This window comes from Helianthus annuus, chromosome 4 (assembly GCF_002127325.2).
Source record: "Helianthus annuus cultivar XRQ/B chromosome 4, HanXRQr2.0-SUNRISE, whole genome shotgun sequence".
Taxonomy (NCBI): Eukaryota; Viridiplantae; Streptophyta; class Magnoliopsida; order Asterales; family Asteraceae; genus Helianthus; species Helianthus annuus.
The window spans coordinates 9,377,312-9,394,107 of NC_035436.2; positions in this window are offsets into that span (position 1 = coordinate 9,377,312).

Here is a 16,796-nt window from a genome sequence, read left to right on the forward strand (position 1 = left end):
GTACTTAGTTATTATCCCAGAATGTTTAATAGCTACAGAATGTCAAGTGATTAAATACTGTCAATTTAATACTCTCATCTATATTACACTTTAATATATCATATTCAACAAAATTATAGATAATTAGTTAGTTGTTACATTTTATCCAATTATAAAAAACGAACTCCCTCATGATTTTTTAAAAGGACATAACTTTTTGGTACGTTAATATTTTTTAAAAAGAGTTACCTTTCGTTTTGCTCCTTGTGGTTTGGTCATTTTAACGGTGTTGCTCCAATAGCTTAAAAATAGCCATTTTCCTCCCGGATCTTTCGAGTTTGTCGTCAGTTTGCTCCCTGACGTTCAATTAAAAGTAGGGGTATTTCGGTAGTTTACTCCCTGGTTCTAACTCAATTAAAACGTTTAGTCAAAAGTCACGGTAGTCGTGGTCGGCAGGTGGTAGTTGCACGTGGTGGTGGATGGTTGTGGATGGTGGTGGCTGGTAGAAAGAGTGGTTAGAAAGATGGGAGATCTGAAAAGAATTACTTATATACATGTAAATAAACAAATTATAGATTTACTTAGGTGAAAAGACTTACATGCCCTTGCTTTTATCTATAAAATTACCAAAATACCCTTCTAGTTAATGGATTTTTTTAATGGAGTTAGAGGCGGGGAGCAAAACTACGATAAGCTAGAAAAATCAGGGAGAAAATGGTTATTTTTAAACTATTGGGGCAAAACCGTTAAAATGACCAAATCACAGGGAGCAAAATGGAAGTTAACTCTTTTAAAAAATTACACCATATAAACAAGTATTTTATTCTTTTTAATTTCATTATTATATTGCTATAGTTTTTTTAGTTAAAAAATTGATATGCTACGTGATTAACAGTGTCTAAGAGTGAGTAATAACTAAATCCTTAACCGAAATCGAAGCAAAATCAACCAAAACTGATTAACCGAAACCCCAATTAACCAAAAAACAGCTATCAAAATTTTTGTGCCCTCATTTAACCAAATTAACTGAAACGTATCGTTCATATTTTCATATATTTTTAGCTTTTATACCTTCATTCATGTATTTCATATTTATACCCCCATTCTATGTATTAATACATCCATTTAATATACCTATACACCCATTTCATGTATTTATACCTAAATTTCATGTATTTCTAATCTAAGGTTTTAGCCTAAGTTTAGTTTTGGTTATTAACTGAAATTAAATGAATCAAACAAAAAGCCGTCAATCTAATTGAATAAACAAAACCAATTAACTAACAGATTCATTAATAAAATAGACTAATCGATGACCTCGATTCAGGTTGATGATAATAATCTAACCAACCGAACAATGCACATTGTAGTAATGTCTATGTTTCCTGCCGCATCGCGCGCGCACCTATTGGTTATTAACCAAAATCGGTTATCGGTGAGCAATAACTAAATCGTTAACGTAAACCAAACCGAAAATAGACGAAACCGAACCGAAATCAACCAACAACTAAATTAATTGAAAACTGAAAACCGAATTAACCAAAAACCGGTTATCAATTTTTTGGTACTCTCGTTTAACCAAAATTAACTTACACAAATCATTCATATTTGTGACAACTCGTACTTTAGACTTATCTTGTGTAACGTTATGTGCCTATGTGATACTTTGATCTAATGAATGTTATGTTATTATGTGCATTACGTGTGTATGTATGTTATGTGAATGTTACACGAACCCAACCACACAACACATAGCCGGTCGCACAAGCTAATGGGCCGACTCATGACACTCTCGGCCCACTCTCTTTTGAATTCGGAACACATAGGCAACCCATTAAGTGGGGTTTCGGCCCACTTCCCTATTACGTATTTATGCACACACATCTCTTAGGGTTTAGTTTTCACAACTTTGGCAATCAAGCACACACAAGCTCTCTCTCTCGGAACCGAAGGCAGCCCTCTCTCTCGAAGCCCCCTTGTTCCTTCGAAGCTCTCTATCATCTCGGTTAGTATGATGCCACTAATTGTATGCTTATATGTTTTGTTAGTTATCGGATCTTTGTAATCGGTTAGGATTTACTCTAGGGTTTCGGTTCACATATGAAAACATGATAATTGAATTATGAACTCATTGTTCCTGTTATTGTTTCTGATGCGTATATGATTGATATTCGGTCCGAGTATAACCGGCTAGGTTGCATGCTAGCCTGATGATATGATTATGATTCGGTTTAGGTTTGTTTGATGATCAGCTTGTTTGTTTTGATGCTGTTATGTACATGTTTAATGATGATGATTTGAAGGTGTTATGAATATGATTGAATGCTGAATAAACGTTGATTTGATCCAAGTTGAAACTGCCATAGATGTTTGCTGATATTACGGAATGATTGTTGCTAAGAATTATGGAAAGTTGTTACAAATTGATAGACTCAACACCGATTGCGAGTCGGTACCTTCAGTCCCGACTCGAGACCTCACATTCGGACACAAACAGCACAACTTGAGACTCTGGTTGCGAGTCCGGATTGCGACTCGAGACCGTGTGATCTCGACCGGACCATGACAAACCGAGACCAGCCCTTGCGACTCGAGAACACCCCTGTTGCGACTCGAGATCTCTAGTCTCGACTCGAGACCGGCTACACTTGCACACTATTTGACTTTCACTGTTACAAGCCCAACTGAATTGGGCCGGATGCATGGACTAGTTTATGTGTCTGCTAATTGGACTGTTTAATCTTATTGGGCCGGGGAGTTAGATCGCACAACATGTTGTCGGACCGCACAACATGTTGGGCCGGGTACATATGGGCTTATATCTTAGAACGCACAAGTATGATTTTGTTGTGCTCTTGACTGTTAACGTGCAATACGTGTTTGCTATGATTTAATACGTGCATTACTTGAAGTCAAAACCTGACTTGTATGGTAACCCTGTTAGGACGTGGTTGACCTCTTTAGTTCAAGAAACCTCTTTGTGTATCTGCCGAGCAAACCAAGGTGAGTTCACACAGCCAAGGCATGGGATTCCCGGGTTGGGAATTGGGTTGGAATGTTTGATATGAAATGATTACTCGTACTTACGCAATCACTAGACTATAGACCATCGTCCTCAGGTTAGTCAGGACACTTACGTAAAACCTACGTAAACTAGTATTTTCCATTGTCTCCCGGGTCGGGGAGGACACTCACGTAAAACCTACGTAAACTAATACCTACCACTGTCTTCCGGGTCGGAAGGACACTTACGTAAATCCTACGTAAACCCCACACGTACCACTGTCCTCGGGGAAGGGCACTCACGTAAATCCTACGTGACCTAGTACGTATTCTTGTTCTCGGTTTAAAAAGAACACATGGTTGCAAATAGTCTAGTAAGTACCATAATGGGAAACCCCCATTAGTAAAGATAAACGTGGGAATTCCCCCACTAGTGATAAATATACAAGGCATGGGAAACCCCCACCATTTGTACATACATGCATGGGAAGCCCCCACTAGATGAACTTACGCATTACTGTTATGAACTTACTTTCTGTGAACTCGCTCAACTAGTTGTTGATTATCTGCTGCATGCCTTGCAGGACCTTAAGTACATTATGGAGCTTGCACAGGGAGGAGCAGGTCATTGTGGGATACGGATCGTGAGCGATATTTGAACTTATAACTTATTTTGGGTTTTCATTTTTATGCTTCCGCTACTTAAACAAAGTTTGGTTTTGAACATCAATCATGTCGTGATGATTCACTTTATCTACTATTATTATTAAATGCTATGTTTGATATGATTGATGGCTTGATCCTGGTCATGTCACGCCTCCAAGCGGTGGTACTCCGCGTGTGGATTTTGGGGGTGTGACAATATTTTCATATATTTCTTGCTTTTATACCTCCAGTTTATATATTTCGTATTTTATATCTCCATTTCATGGATTTATATGAAATCATCATTATCATACTCATTAAATCCCACCAATAATAGACCATACCTTATCTTTGCTATTGATGAGATTTATTGAGTATGATGATTATTATTTCATATATTTATACTTTCATTTTATGTAGTATATCTTAATTTTATATATTTCTAAGCCAAAGTTTTAGCCCAAGTTTAGTTTTTGCTATTAACTGAAAATTAATGAACCAAACCAAAAAAAAACGTTAATCTAACCTAATAGACCGAAGTGACTAACCGAAAACTGATTGGTTAATAAAATATACTAACCAGTGACTTTATTTTCAGCTTCGGTTGAGGATATAACCAAAACAACCGAACCATGTACGACAAAATGAAATGGATTACCCGATTACTTCATTTTTTATGTATATCCATGACAATGATGCTACAATAAATATTATATGAATAAGAAAACTACAAAAAAGAGTATCGCAATGCGATGTGTCGCTCCCGCCGCACTGTACGTTAACCGACCTCTCTCTCTCTCTATATATATACATATATATACATATATATACATATATATATATATATCTATATGTATATATATATATATATATAGAGGCCGGTTAACGTACAATACCTCTTATCCTACATTATGTACGCGATGCCCTCAGCCGTACGATCTTCAATCGATCAAACGCGAGCGAAACTAATTTAAATGATTAAATTAATCATTTTAATATATCGAAATCATACCAGGAAGGTTAAACGTCATTGCGAGGTCATAAATCTCTGTAATTGACCGATGATAGTTCAAAATCAAACCCTAAATCAAATTCAAAAACCTGAAAATCTTCTTCCCCAACCTCCCTTCGTTCCTTTTAGTGTGATATCGATAATAAGAACTACTAATTTGGGAGTTGTAAGGGTCAAACGGAAGAAGACTGACAATGATCGACCAACAAGCGAAGAAGATGAACAGTAACACACACAGATTTTTCACATGCGATATTCAATTTTCCACATGCGATTCTACACACCCCATGCCATTTTTCACATTACCCCATGCTAGCCATTTTTTCACATGCGATATTCAATTTTCCACATGCGATTCTACACACCCCATGCCATTTTTCACATTACCCCATGCCATTTTTTCACATGCGATATTCAATTTTCCACATGCGATTCTACACACTCCATGCCATTTTTCACATTACCCCATGCCATTTTTTCACATGCGATATTCAATTTTCCACATGCGATTCTACACACCCATGCTATTTTTCACATTACCCCATGCTAGCCATTTTTTCACATGCGATATTCAATCTTCCACATGCAATTCTACACACTCCATGCCATTTTTCACGGATCGTGAGCGATATTTGAACTTATAACTTATTTTGGGTTTTCATTTTTATGCTTCCGCTACTTAAACAAAGTTTGGTTTTGAACATCAATCATGTCGTGATGATTCACTTTATCTACTATTATTATTAAATGCTATGTTTGATATGATTGATGGCTTGATCCTGGTCATGTCACGCCTCCAAGCGGTGGTACTCCGCGTGTGGATTTTGGGGGTGTGACAGATTGGTATCAGAGCCATTGGTTATAGAGAACTTGGTTTTAATATGGGGAAACGTTTTTATTAAAACCAGACTATAACCAGAACAGTGCTCTCAACGATCCACAACGACGCTTCGCTCCACGTGCAAGACTCGACATCCTAGGTAATAAGGTTTATGTTTATTACCTGCATGCTAGAACTATATAGAACTTTGCTCGCATTACGCTTAGATACACATGACTGTATTACATGAGAATACCTACGTGCTTACGCTTTTCTGTCATCGCCCTACTCGCGAACCATTCTCACTTACGTTACTTTCACTATGAAGATCATGTCTGGACGAATTAACATGACTCAAGCCCAGCTAGAGGCTCTCGTTCAAGCTCAAGTTGCTGCGGCACTTGCAGCTGCTCAAGCAGGTAGTATATCCTGTAGTCATAACTCACATTAGGATCTTTAGATCCTACACTCCTAAACTAGCCCTTGTGTTTAAACTTTGCCCTATTCGTACACAATAGGTCAACACGCGCAGCAACCTGTTTGCACCTTTAAGAACTTCATGGACTGTCGTCCAAGCACATTCAGTGGCACAGAAGGAGCAGTGGGACTCCTCCATTGGTTTGAGAAGCTGGAGTCAGTATTCGAGATGTGTGAATGCCCTGAGGCTCGCAGGGTCAAATACGCCACTGGCACGTTAGAAGGAATAGCACTAACTTGGTGGAACGCCCAAGTTCAGATCTTAGGGTTGGCAGCTGCTAACGCCACACCCTGGAATGAATTCAAGGAACTTATCAAGAGGGAATACTGCACACGTGACGACATTCACAAGCTGGAAAATGAGTTTTATCACTTGAAGATGACGGGGTCAGAGATAGAAGCCTACACGAAGCGATCGAACGAACTGGCCATCTTGTGCCCAACCATGGTAGACCCTCCGATCAAGCGCATCGAGCTGTACCTCAAGGGTCTAGCCTCAGAAATTCAGAGCCATGTTACATCGGCTAACCTCGACAATATCCAAGACATCCAGCGTCTTGCTCATCGCCTCACGGATCAGGCGGAGGATCAGAACAAGTTGCCCAAATGCATCAGTGCTACCACTTCAGCCGCTACTCCTACTACACCCAGTGACAACAAAAGAAAGTGGGATGGGGATTCTAGTAAAGGTTCAGCAACAGTTCAATCTCAAGCTCAGCAGCAGAAGACTGACCACTACCAGAGTCCTAGTCAGCAATCCTCTGGTGGTCATAGACAGAGAAGGTATCAAGGGTTTCACCCCAAGTGTCACAACTGCAACAGACATCACAGCGGCCAGTGCAACAAGGGTCGTTGTCAAAGATGTCTCAAGATGGGTCACGAGGCCAAAGACTGTAGGAGCCCACAGCCTGCAAATCAGAACCAGCAACTGCAACAACCAGCTCCACAGAACCCACAGCAGCAGCAGCAGCCACAGCGTGGAAACCGGGGATGTTTCCAGTGTGGGGCTGAAGGTCATTTCAAACGCGATTGCCCTCAACTGAACCCGAACCAGAACTGCAACAACAATAACCAGGGCAACGGGAACAACAACAACGGGGGAAACAACAACAACAATGGCAATGAGGCAAGGGGTCGAGCTTTCGTGCTAGGACGAGGAGACGCAATGAACGATCCCAATGTGGTTATGGGTAAGTTTCTCCTCGACGATATTTATGTTACTGTTTTATTTGATTCGGGTGCGGATACAAGTTATATTTCTGTGAAAGCCAGTAAATTGTTAAAACGTACATCAACACCCCTAAACACCAAACACGTCGTAGAACTAGCTAATGGTAAGAGTTTAGAAGCCATGCAGATAGTCAGGGGTTGTAGTATTGTCTTAGCTGGTCAAGCTTTCTCGATCGACCTTATTCCCATAGTCTTGGGAAGCTTTGATATCGTTATTGGGATGGATTGGTTATCCCAACATCAGGCAGAGATCTTATGCAGTGAGAAGATCATTCGCATTCCCCGTACTGGTCAAGAACCTCTCGAAGTTCAAGGTGACAAGAGTGGTGCAGTGGTCGGCATCATCTCTTTCTTGAAGGCTCAGAAGTGTCTGCGGAAGGGTCACACCGCAATCTTGGCGCTCGTTTCAGATGCATCAGTGAAGGAAAAGAAACTGGAGGATATTCCAGTTGTACGCGACTACCCTCAGGTTTTTCCTGAAGATTTACCTGGATTACCGCCTCATCGTCAGGTCGAATTTCAAATCGAGCTCGCTCCAGGAGCAGCACCCATAGCTCGCGCACCATATCGTCTAGCTCCATCAGAATTGGAGGAACTGTCAAAGCAGCTACAAGAGCTCTTGGAAAAGGGCTTCATTCGTCCAAGCTCTTCGCCATGGGGAGCTCCAGTACTTTTCGTGAAAAAGAAGGATGGCACTTTCAGGATGTGCATCGACTACCGTGAACTGAACAAGGTGACGGTGAAGAACCGTTATCCTCTTCCACGCATAGACGACTTATTCGACCAGTTGCAAGGGTCGTGTTACTACTCCAAGATAGACTTGAGGTCTGGTTATCATCAGCTGAGAGTCCGGGATGAGGACGTCTCCAAAACCGCATTCAGAACTCGCTACGGTCACTACAAGTTTCTTGTCATGCCGTTCGGGTTAACGAACGCACCTGCCGTATTTATGGACCTTACGAACAAGGTGTGCAAACCCTATCTTGACAAGTTCGTCATTGTCTTCATCGACGACATTCTGATCTACTCCAAGAGTCAGGAGGAACACGAGCAGCATCTACGCCTTATTTTGGAACTCCTACGGAAGGAACAGCTGTACGCTAAGTTTTCGAAATGTGACTTCTGGCTTCGTGAAGTCCACTTCTTAGGCCACGTAGTGAACAAGGATGGGATCCATGTCGATCCATCCAAGGTAGACTCGATCAGAAACTGGCCTGCACCACGTACGCCAACGGAAATACGCTAATTCTTAGGTTTGGCGGGTTACTACCGACGGTTTATTAAAGACTTTTCAAAGATTGCTCAGCCGCTTACGCTACTGACACAGAAGGGTGTCACCTATCGCTGGGGAGAGCCCCAGGAGACTGCTTTCCAGCACTTGAAGGATAGACTTTGCAGTGCACCTATCCTCTCTTTGCCAGAGGGCACAGACGATTTCGTAGTATATTGTGATGCATCCATCCAGGGTCTTGGGTGTGTATTGATGCAGCGGGATAAGGTTATTTCTTACGCTTCGCGCCAACTTAAGATTCATGAACGGAACTACACGACGCATGATTTAGAGCTGGGAGCTGTTGTTTTCGCGCTTAAGATATGGCGACACTACCTGTACGGTACCAGGTGCACGATTTACACCGATCACAGAAGTCTCGAGCATATCCTTAAGCAGAAGGATATGAACATGCGTCAACGGCGATGGGTCGAGTTACTGAACGATTACGAATGCGCCGTCAAGTACCATCCAGGCAAAGCCAATGTTGTGGCTGACGCTCTCAGTCGGAAGGACGCTCTACCTAAGCGCGTGCGAGCGCTACAGCTTACGATTCAGTCTAGCCTTCCTACACAGATACGAGATGCTCAGGCAGAAGCATTGAAACCAGAAAACGTCAGGGCTGAAGCCTTACGCGGCTCAAGGCAACGATTAGAACAGAAGGCAGCCGGCGCCTACTATGTAACATGGCGTATTTGGGTCCCACTTTATGGCGGTCTACGAGAGCTTGTGATGGACGAAGCACACAAGTCTCGCTACTCGGTACATCCAGGGTCGGACAAGATGTACCACGACATCAGAACTACTTATTGGTGGCCTAGCATGAAGGCCCACATCGCTACCTATGTCAGCCAGTGCTTGACCTGTGCGAGAGTCAAAGTTGAATACCAGAAACCAGCGGGCCTACTTCAACAACCCACGATACCGCAATGGAAATGGGAAGAAAGTTCCATGGATTTCGTTACAGGCCTACCTAGATCTCAGCGTGGGAATGATACTATATGGGTGATCGTGGATCGACTCACCAAGTCTGCACACTTCCTGGCTATAAAGGAAACGGATAAGTTCTCCACTCTCGCAGACATCTATCTCAAGGAAGTTGTTTCGAGGCACGGGGTGCCCACCTCCATCATTTCGGATCGGGATGCACGATTTACGTCAGAGCTATGGCAAGCGATGCACAAATCCTTTGGCTCACGGTTAGACATGAGCACAGCATATCATCCTCAGACGGATGGGCAGTCTGAGCGAACGATCCAAACTCTTGAAGACATGCTTCGGGCATGCGTTATTGATTTCGGCAACGGCTGGGAAAAGCACCTCCCTTTGGTGGAGTTCTCATATAATAACAGTTATCACACCAGCATACAAGCCGCTCCATTCGAGGCATTGTACGGACGTAAATGCCGGTCACCTCTCTGTTGGGCAGAGGTGGGGGATAGTCAGATTACGGGTCCAGAGATTGTAGTGGACGCCACAGAAAAGATTGCACAAATACGACAACGCATGGCGGCAGCACGCGACCGTCAGAAAGCCTATGCGGACAAGCGTAGAAAGCCTTTGGAATTTCAGGTCGGGGACCGGGTTTTACTTAAAGTCTCACCCTGGAAGGGTGTGGTTCGTTTTGGCAAACGGGGCAAACTAAATCCGCGGTATGTCGGACCGTTCGAGATCATTGAGAAAATAGGCAAGGTGGCCTACAAGTTGAACCTACCAGCTGAACTCGGTGCAGTTCACAACGTCTTTCACGTGTCGAATCTGAAGAAGTGCCTGTCAGATGAGACCCTTATCATTCCTTTTAAGGAACTCACTATCGACGAGCGGTTGCAGTTCGTCGAGGAACCAGTTGAAATCACGGACCGGGATGTGAAGGTCCTCAAAAACAAGAGAATCCCTCTTGTTCGAGTACGTTGGAACTCCAAACGTGGCCCAGAGTACACCTGGGAACGCGAAGACAGGATGACAGAAAAGTACCCCCAGTTATTCGGAACCAATGCAACCACTACTGAGGCTGAAGCTACTACTGCGGAATTTCGGGACGAAATTCCAGATCAACGGGGGGAGGATGTGACACCTCAGGAAAACCAGTGAACGATACAATTTACCTAGCTTCCTCAGTGAGTGCATACCAAATTTCGGGACGAAATTTCTTTTTAGTTGGGGATAATGAGACAACTCGTACTTTAGACTTATCTTGTGTAACGTTATGTGCCTATGTGATACTTTGATCTAATGAATGTTATGTTATTATGTGCATTACGTGTGTATGTATGTTATGTGAATGTTACACGAACCCAACCGCACAACACATAGCCGGTCGCACAAGCTAATGGGCCGACTCATGACACTCTCGGCCCACTCTCTTTTGAATTCGGAACACATAGGCAACCCATTAAGTGGGGTTTCGGCCCACTTCCCTATTACGTATTTATGCACACACATCTCTTAGGGTTTAGTTTTCACAACTTTGGCAATCAAGCACACACAAGCTCTCTCTCTCGGAACCGAAGGCAGCCCTCTCTCTCGAAGCCCCCTTGTTCCTTCGAAGCTCTCTATCATCTCGGTTAGTATGATGCCACTAATTGTATGCTTATATGTTTTGTTAGTTATCGGATCTTTGTAATCGGTTAGGATTTACTCTAGGGTTTCGGTTCACATATGAAAACATGATAATTGAATTATGAACTCATTGTTCCTGTTATTGTTTCTGATGCGTATATGATTGATATTCGGTCCGAGTATAACCGGCTAGGTTGCATGCTAGCCTGAGGATATGATTATGATTCGGTTTAGGTTTGTTTGATGATCAGCTTGTTTGTTTTGATGCTGTTATGTACATGTTTAATGATGATGATTTGAAGGTGTTATGAATATGATTGAATGCTGAATAAACGTTGATTTGATCCAAGTTGAAACTGCCATAGATGTTTGCTGATATTACGGAATGATTGTTGCTAAGAATTATGGAAAGTTGTTACAAATTGATAGACTCAACACCGATTGCGAGTCGGTACCTTCAGTCCCGACTCGAGACCTCACATTCGGACACAAACAGCACAACTCGAGACTCTGGTTGCGAGTCCGGATTGCGACTCGAGACCGTGTGATCTCGACCGGACCATGACAAACCGAGACCAGCCCTTGCGACTCGAGAACACCCCTGTTGCGACTCGAGATCTCTAGTCTCGACTCGAGACCGGCTACACTTGCACACTATTTGACTTTCACTGTTACAAGCCCAACTGAATTGGGCCGGATGCATGGACTAGTTTATGTGTCTGCTAATTGGACTGTTTAATCTTATTGGGCCGGGGAGTTAGATCGCACAACATGTTGTCGGACCGCACAACATGTTGGGCCGGGTACATATGGGCTTATATCTTAGAACGCACAAGTATGATTTTGTTGTGCTCTTGACTGTTAACGTGCAATACGTGTTTGCTATGATTTAATACGTGCATTACTTGAAGTCAAAACCTGACTTGTATGGTAACCCTGTTAGGACGTGGTTGACCTCTTTAGTTCAAGAAACCTCTTTGTGTATCTGCCGAGCAAACCAAGGTGAGTTCACACAGCCAAGGCATGGGATTCCCGGGTTGGGAATTGGGTTGGAATGTTTGATATGAAATGATTACTCGTACTTACGCAATCACTAGACTATAGACCATCGTCCTCAGGTTAGTCAGGACACTTACGTAAAACCTACGTAAACTAGTATTTTCCATTGTCTCCCGGGTCGGGAGGACACTTACGTAAAACCTACGTAAACTAATACCTACCACTGTCTTCCGGGTCGGAAGGACACTTACGTAAATCCTACGTAAACCCCACACGTACCACTGTCCTCGGGGAAGGGCACTCACGTAAATCCTACGTGACCTAGTACGTATTCCTGTTCTCGGTTTAAGAAGAACACATGGTTGCAAATAGTCTAGTAAGTACCATAATGGGAAACCCCCATTAGTAAAGATAAACGTGGGAATTCCCCCACTAGTGATAAATATACAAGGCATGGGAAACCCCCACCATTTGTACATACATGCATGGGAAGCCCCCACTAGATGAACTTACGCATTACTGTTATGAACTTACTTTCTGTGAACTCGCTCAACTAGTTGTTGATTATCTGCTGCATGCCTTGCAGGACCTTAAGTACATTATGGAGCTTGCACAGGGAGGAGCAGGTCGTTGTGGGATACAGATCGTGAGCGATATTTGAACTTATAACTTATTTTGTGTCACACCCCGAATTTCCACGTGTCACCGGTGGGCCCGGTGGGGGTAACGTGACGTAGTTGATAACATCATAGTCAAACAACACAATATATAAATGCACAGCGGAAGCAGAAATAGATTCATTTCAACTTTATATAAACGTAATATTTAATATCACAAGTAGTTGAAACGGATCCACAGGCGGATCAAATAAAATAAGATAAATGTTCAACAGACTTTAGACGCCTAGAACTTGCAAGATTCCTTACTAACGCCCTGAGCAGCTTCCAGCCTATTACGTACTTGTACCTGTCACTTAGACTTTGGAAAATACGTCAGTTTTCACTGGTAAATACACTCAACTGACTCATTTGAAAAGAGTTTATGAAAATTGGTTTAGGCGCACAAGGCACAAAACTATTTTGACACTTGATTAAAATGCACAAGGCAATATTAATCTTTTATACTTGGGACAAACTATATCTCATGTTATTAGTTTTACATAACTTGCTCTACATACGGGGCCCGGTCCTATGCCGGTTCAAGATTAACCGACACACCACTATTCCCTTATTGGGAATCCCATATTGGGTATAATCAAATAATAAGCATAAAGCATCTGTCAGGTGTATGCCTACACCCCGTGCTTAGGTCGTGGCCATTTGCAATTAATGAGTCAAGGATATCCAGGACACGGTCGCATTAACCCCCAATGTTTCAGTCAAGCAATACGAATTAAAACAGGTTATTTGAATTTCCCGACACATTGGTCTTCGAATCCCATACCTGACCATGCGGTATTTATATACCGTATCCCAAGCCCGTAATAGGGAAAATAAGTTAAGAGTATTTACCTGAGCTAGCTCCTGTCTTAAATAGCAAGAATTATAATAACTCAGCCGTATTCACTTAAGTAAGCGTAGGTACAATTTACCGGAAGGCTCTAGTCTGGAACGATGGTATAAATAACCAATTAGAATACTAACGGGTCTTTAATTAAGCATAAGCTTAGACCGGTTAGTTTTAAGGAAATATACGGTTCAAGCGCACGATTAAGCGAAGACCGGATAGAACGTTATTTAGACCCGACAAGTTTGAATACTTGTATAATATGGGTATACAAAATACATTCTGGATTTTGAGACAAAAATGATAACGTTTGACCCGTTTCGGTCAATTTACACAAACTAGTTACGTAAACCGAACCGAACGCGAAAAGGGCGATACGGGTAGACAAATGATTCAAATGCAAGTTCCCTGATATAATATGCTTTAAATATGATATAATATCAGTAAGTTATGTTCTATATTGCCCGGAATAATTTTAAACTCAATTTATGCCTTAGAAGGGCATTTTGGTCTTTTTAAAAGATAATAAAAGAGTAAAATTAGGAATCTGAGTTTCGGGTCTGGTTCATACAGTAAATATACTTAATATAACATATTATATCAGTAGGGTATGACCCATATACCAAATTTATCATTTAAAACCGAACTATGCACCGTAGGGGTATTTTAGTAATTTCACAAGGGCTAAAAATGCCAAAACTGGAAATCTGAGTTCATATACTTATACTTACTGTTTTTATATGAAATTAAGCTAAACACATCAGTAGGTATAGGTCTTATATGTTTAAAACAAGTATAACGCTTACTATGCGCTTAAAACGCTAAATATGCGATTTAAGGGCGTTTTCGGGTTTTCAAATTAAATCTGAGATTTTTATATTTCCAGAATACTTAAAATAATTTATTCATCATATAAAATCAGTGGAAAAAGGTTTCGGGTCAAAAGGATGTGTAAAACTCATTTTATGGCTAAAACGGTCAAAACCGACATAAGCCGAAATGACTAGGCGATCTAGGATCCGTTCAGCCAAAAATTAATTAAAAATCATCCAAATTCCCAGAATATTATATTACTTTTGTTGGTAAAGAGTTTCGTATCAAAACGTGGCCAGAAACGGGTTCTACGCGAAAAGGACCGTTTATGTAAATTTATAATATAGTTTTACGCTAATGGCCATAACTCACAATCTGGACCACCAACTGATCCGAAATTTTCGGTGCAAGTTCATATACTAGAAATAAAGATTTCTATCCTTTCACTTTTCCAAAAATCCCGTTTTAAATCAAAAAGGGCAAAATAGTCAACTTTATGCATAAATAGGAAACATGCATTCGAATCGGCTAAGCATAGACTCAATCAAGGAAAATTCCAGAAAGTTTAACTAAAATAAAAATAGTCAAAAATACTTTCCAATACAGATCTCGAACATGCATGTACGAATCCGAATCGATAGTCTACGGAATAATCGTTTTATAAGACTTTCGGTTCCGATTCGTGTCTATACTATAGATTGTCGAGTTGATGATGATTAAAACACATTCTTATATGTAATACAAGTTACTTATGATGATCAATCAGATTGCATGTCATCTATATCATTAATCATGTCATTTTTCACAAAAATCGCTTCTGTTGACTTTTTAGAAATAGGTTTGACTCGACATTTAGCATGCATGTAGTGGGAATCAGTTTGTATCCTTTAGAGGGTTTGTTTCCCACATAAATACCAATCTATAACAAGTTTCAATTCGAGAAATGACTGAAAGAAATCCGTTTAATCGGAAAGTCAAAGGTTATGAACACCCAGTTTGACTTTTATCAATAATCACAACAAGAATGGATTAAAGAACGAATTGAAAGCTTACAAAGGTCCTAAAGATGTTTAGTGGACACTAGAAGTCGGCCTTGATGATCAGATTATCTCCAGAGAAGCTTTGAGAGCTCTTGCAAGTCTTGGTGTTCTTGTTCACAATTGTAAATGCCAAGAAATGAGATGAATTCGGATTTAAAGCAGAGTTTTTGAGGTTTACTGTTGATGTAGGCATGCAAGGCTTCTAATTGGAGCATTTGGAGGCAAGATACAACTGTAATGCACTTGAATTCGGACTCAATTTGACCCAAAACGAATTTCTGTTCGCTGGGCAACCCACGCGGCCCGCTTGGGCTTTCCCAGGCGGGTCGCCTGACCCTCCTGATCAGCCAACAACTTTTAAACTTTGGCAGAAATGGTCCCTGAGCTTGTATGCGATGTTTCGGCTACTTTTCTCGACCCGTAAACCCCCAAACTTGGTTTTTAAGAACCTTAGGACTTTTACCAACATGGTAATGTCCTCGGATAACTTTGCGCTCAACCGAAAAGCCATGAAATTCGACGTTGACGCTTTTAGTCCCTTAAGTACGGTTTTGGCCATAACTTTCTCATACGTTGACGAAACTTCATGAAATTTTTACCACATATTCTAGTGAGTATATTTTAGCTATACAAAGCTTCGGGTCTGCCAAAAGTTCACTCAGAGGTATAAATTAAACATGTTGACACTTTTGGCCCCTATAGTTTACAATACTTCACTTTTGTGCAATTTCCGCGTCGTATGATCCATGAACCATCCGTTAAAGGTTATAAACATTATGTGGGGTTATCATAGAGTCTATTTATCCATTGTTGACACTTTGGACCCTTACGTTCCATAGTTTTCACTGTTTGTCACTTTTAGTCCCTCTAAAGTATGTTTTCACATAACGGAACCTTATGACACGTGTCAAGACATTATTGGACGAAATTTTTCGAGGTGTTACATTTTGGGTTTTCATTTTTATGCTTCCGCTACTTAAACAAAGTTTGGTTTTGAACATCAATCATGTCGTGATGATTCACTTTATCTACTATTATTATTAAATGCTATGTTTGATATGATTGATGGCTTGATCCTGGTCATGTCACGCCTCCAAGCGGTGGTACTCCGCGTGTGGATTTTGGGGGTGTGACAATATTTTCATATATTTCTTGCTTTTATACCTCCAGTTTATATATTTCGTATTATATATCTCCATTTCATGGATTTATATGAAATCATCATCATCATACTCATTAAATCCCACCAATAATAGACCATACCTTATCTTTGCTATTGATGAGATTTATTGAGTATGATGATTATTATTTCATATATTTATACTTTCATTTTATGTAGTATATCTTAATTTTATATATTTCTAAGCCAAAGTTTTAGCCCAAGTTTAGTTTTTGCTATTAACTGAAAATTAATGAACCAAACCAAAAAAAACGTTAATCTAA